At 39.4% G+C, this 4,999-nt stretch overlaps 1 non-coding gene across 1 annotated transcript; it reads left to right on the top strand.

Annotated features, from left to right (window-relative positions):
- The first annotated feature begins 3,479 nt into the window (after window positions 1-3,479).
- Window positions 3,480-3,553, top strand: TRNAN-GUU (transfer RNA asparagine (anticodon GUU)). Its single transcript has one exon. It is a non-coding gene; the product is annotated as a tRNA-Asn (tRNA).
- Window positions 3,554-4,999: the final 1,446 nt, after the last annotated feature.

Below are 4,999 nucleotides of genomic sequence, written 5' to 3'. Positions count from 1 at the left end.
CATCCCATTGCTTCTAGTCTTTCCTTGTGCAAATGAGAATAAAGATGATCCTTCTACAATGTAACAGCCCTTGAGATATTTGTATACAGCTATTAAGTGTCCTCTCAGTCTTCTTTTTTGCAAGCTAAACATTCCCAAATCCTGTAACCGTTCCTTATTGGACATGGTTTGCAGACCGGTCACCATTCTGGTCGCTCTTCTCTGAACTTGCTCCAGTTTGTCGATGTCTTTTTTAAAATGTCAGAAAAAGAATGGGAAAAATCAGCTCACCCACCTAGAAGATCAACAGCACGGAGCCAGGAGTGCTACCAGACGAACAATGAGGAACCAGGAAGATCCAGCTGAACAAATCTTCTAAAATCCATATTTTATTGGGTCATGCAAAAAATATTAAAAGTCCACCTTGGAGAGGAACAGCAAACGCGTTTCGAACTATAAGTTCTTAAAAAAGAAGAACTTAAGAACTTATAGTTCGAAACGCGTTTGCTGTTCCTCTCCAAGGTGGACTTTTAATATTTTTTGCATGACCCAATAAAATATGGATTTTAGAAGATTTTTTAAAATGTGGTGCCCAAAACTGGACACAGTATTCCAGATGAGGTCTGACCAAAGAGGAGTAAAGTCCGATAATGACTTCACGTGATCTAGACTGTATGCTTCTGTTAATACATCCCTGAATGTATTTGCCTTTTTTGCTGCTGCATCACACAGTTGACTCATGTTCAGTTTATGATCTATTAGTATACCTACGTAAGTCTTTTTCACATGTACTGTTGCTTAGCTCTATTCCTCCCATTCGGTATATGCTTTTTTCATTTTTATTGCCCAGATGTAGTACTTTGCATTTTTCCCTGTTAAAAACCATTCTGTTAGTTGCTGCCCACTGCTCCAGTTTATTTAGGTCTTTTTGAATCCTCTCTCTCTTCTCTAGTATTAGCTATCCCTCCTAGCTTAGTGTCATCAGCAAATTTAATCAGTTTACCCTCAATTCCTTCATCTAAATCATTGATAAAGATGTTGAACAATACAGGTCCCAGGACAGAGCCCTGTGGTACCCCACTTGAGACATTCATCCAACTGGATGTGAAGCCATTTACGACCACTCTTTGAGTCCGATCACTAAGCCAGTTATGAATCCACCTAACAGTTGCCTTGTCCATTCCATACTTGGTCATTTTTTCAATAAGGATGGTGTGAGATACTTTGTCAAATGCTTTGCTGAAGTCAAGATATACTATATCTACAGCATTTCCCTGATCCACGCAGTCAGTGATTCTGTCATAAAAGGAAATTAAGTTAGTCTGACATGACTTGTTAGTTACAAACCCATGCTGACTCCGGTTAATCACTTCATTCTTATCCAGGTACTTACATACATGTTGTTTAATAATTTGTTCAAAGATCTTTCCTGGTATAGAAGTCAGACTCACCGGCCTATAGTTCCCTGGGTCCACCTTCTTCCCCTTTTTGAAGATAGGAACAACATTTGCTCTTCTCCAGTCTTCTGGGACTTCTCCTGTTCTCCAAGAATTTTCAAAGATTATGGAGAGTGGTTCTAAAATTTCTTCTACGATCTCCTTCAGTACTCTGGGGTGTAATTCATCTGGACCTGGAGACTTGAGCTCATTTATGTTAGCTAAATATTCCCTCACAATCTTTCTGTTTACAGATAACCTGGATTCTTCTATTCCTTTAATAGGACAGTGAAGATCAGTTGATGTTACATTTTCTTTCTGAGAGAAAACTGATGCAAAATAGGAATTATAAAGTTTGACCTTCTCAACATCCTTTCTTACCATTTCACCATTTTCATCCTATAAAAGTCCTATAGCATCTTTGACTTTTCTTTTACTTTTGACATACCCCCAAAATCCTTTTTTATTGCTTTTGACATCTCTTGCAAGCCTTAATTCATTGTCAGCTTTAGCTAACCTGATACGTGCCCTACAGGTTCTGCAGACTGCATTATAATCTTCTTTAGATATGCCTCCCTCTTTCCATTTGATAAACATTTCTTTCTTTCTTTTTAGCATGTGTTTAAGTTCTGTGTTCATCCATCCTAGTTTCCTTAAATGCTTCCCATTCTTCCTACTTTTCTGGATTGTTAACGATTGTGCTTTGAGAATCTCATTTTTAAAAATTTCCCATCCTACCTGGACATTTTTGTCCTTAAGGACATCCAGCCATTGGATCCCTCCTATTCTCTTTCTGAGTTGCTTAAAATCTGCCTTTCTGAAATCTAACCTTGAAGTTTGAGTCTTCACATGTCTTCCTCCTCTAGTTATCCTAAATTCTATAATAGCATGATCGCTGCCTCCTAGGGTCCCAGCCACTTTTACCTCCTCAACCATTTCCTCCCTGTTTATAAGGATTAGATCCAAAGTAGCAGATCCCCTTGTTTTCTCCCCTACCTTTTGGAAGATAAAGTTGTCAGCAAGAGAGGATAAGAATTTGCTTGACCTGTTAGTTTTACTTGAGAGAGATTTCCAACAAGTATCTGGATAGTTGAAATCTCCCATGACCACTACGTCTGTGGGTGGGTGGCTGGCTGCATACTTGCGCTTGCATTCCAAGGAATGGGGCAGGGAAAACTGAACGCTGCACTGGGACAAGGACGTGGACGGTGATTGTTGTAAGTCTGCAACGACAGGTGCATGGTGGGATGCATCTTCGCATGCGCCAAGAATCACTTATGATGGGCACACTTTTAGGTAGTGACCCGGGAGTAAGAGATGCTTCCAGGGGTCTTCCCCATGCTGTTCCCATGTCTTTTCAGCACTGTATGCATGTGTCTGATGATGTGTCACACACCACATGGCCAGATAAGGTTGTAAAATGTTAAAATGACATTACCCAGTGAATGCATTTGTCTTGGTTGAGTCCGTAAAAGTGGCGCAATACCTCTGACAATGTAGTTGACAGCAGTGACCTGGGAGTCAGAAATGCTTCCAGGGGCTTTTCTCCATGCTGTTCCCATGTCATTTGAGCACTGTTCACATCGATTTGGGCAATTTTTAAGCCCTCTGCAGACCGCCGGGGGGAGCCATCTGAAAAATACTCGAGTTTACCATAGACTTACATTGGGCTTGTTGCTCGGGTCGAGCACCCGAGTATTCCAATGTGCTCGACCTGAGCATTGAGCACCCGAGCATTTTAGTGCTCGGTCATCACTAGTCACTAACAAACTCTCAATACCAACTTTTATCAATACAAGACTAGTAAACATATATATATATTTCCCATTATATATATATGTATGTATATATGTGTATATGTAACTTTCTTATTCTTTTCTCATGTACTCATTTTTATATCTTTAATAAAACAATAAGATATAAAAAGAGAAATCTGATATAAAGTACCAGAGTATACTGTAAATGTAGGATACAGAAGAATCCCTTATAAATAGAGAGAACCTCTGACTGTACGATCTCCATGATCACCTGCCATTCTGCAGTACACACCTCAAGCTTTCATCTGTCTCTGTGGCGCAATCGGTTAGCGCGTTCGGCTGTTAACCGAAAGGTTGGTGGTTCAAGCCCACCCAGGGACGAAGGTTTTTTTTGTGTTTATCTTTGTTTTATACTATATTGCCATGTGTTATCATTGTTTTTATTTAATTTTATTGTTTGATTGATTATTTAAATTGCATTATATTAAAAGTATCAGGCCCTGTTAGCATAGATCAGACACTGTAGGATAAGCTGGTAGAGCTCCACCTGCTGTTGTGGATTGCACATTGCGGAGCAGGGAATGCAGTACAATTCTATAGGACGTAAAACTTGTCAAGAATGGTTATTAACCCCTTTACCCCCGAGGGTGGTTTGTACGTTAGTGACCTGGCCAATTTTTACAATTTTGACCACTGTCACTTTATGAGGTAATTACTCTGGAACGCTTCAATGGATCCCCCTGATTCCGAGACTCTTTTTTCGTGACATATTGTACTTCATGACTGTGGTAAAATTTCTTCGATATCACTTGCGTTTATTTGTGAAAAAGATGGAAATTAGGTGAAAATTTTGAAAATTTTGCAATTTTCAAAATTTTAATTTTTATGCCCTTAAATCAGAGAGATATGTCACACAAAAGAGTTACTAAATAACATTTCCCACATGTCTACTTTACATCAGCTCAATTTTGGAACCAACATTTCTTTTTATTAGAGAGCTATAAGGGTTAAAATTTGACCAGCGATTTCTGATTTTTCCAACAAAATGTACAAAACCATTTTTTTAGGGATCACATCACATTTGAAGTCACTTTGAGGGGTCTTTATGACAGAAAATACCCAAAAGTGACACCATTCTAAAAACTGCACCCCTCAAGGTGCTCAAAACCACATTCAAGAACTTTATTAACCCTTCAGGTGCTTCACAGGAATTTTTGGAATGTGGAAGAAAAAAATTAATATTTAACTTTTTTCACAAAAATGTTACTTTAGACCCAATTTTTTTTATTTGCACAGGGGTAACAGGAAAAAATGGACCCCAAAATTTGTTGTGCAGTTTCCCCTGAGCACGCAGATACCCCATATGTGGGGAAAAAACACTGTTTGGGCATATGGCAGGGTTCGGAAGGGAAGGAGCACCATTTGACTTTTTGAATGTAAAATTTGCTTGAATAATTAGAGGATGCCATGTTGTGTTTCGAGAGCCCCTGATGTGCCTAAACAGTGGAAACCCCCCACAAGTGACACCATTTTGGAAACTAGACCCCTCAGGGAACTTATCTAGATGTGTGGTGAGCACCTTAAACCCCCAGGTGCTTCACAGAAGTTTAGAACATTGAGCTGTAAAAATAAAATTTTCACATTTTTGCAACAAAAATGTTTTTCAGCCTCCAATTTTGCATTTTCATAAGAGTAACAGGAGAAATTGCACCATGCAATTTGTTGTGCAATTCCTCCTGAGCAAGCCGATACCCCATATGTGGGGGAAGACCACTGTTTGGGCGCACGGCAGGGTTCGGAAGGAAAGGAGCGCCATTTGACTTTTTG

The sequence above is a fragment of the Phyllobates terribilis genome, unplaced genomic scaffold (genome assembly GCF_046119375.1).
Source record: "Phyllobates terribilis strain yellow unplaced genomic scaffold, ASM4611937v1 Scaffold_11__3_contigs__length_659146591, whole genome shotgun sequence".
Taxonomy (NCBI): domain Eukaryota; kingdom Metazoa; phylum Chordata; class Amphibia; order Anura; family Dendrobatidae; genus Phyllobates; species Phyllobates terribilis.
The sequence above is the reverse complement of the archived record's forward strand: the minus strand, read 5'-3'. Positions and strand labels throughout refer to the sequence as shown.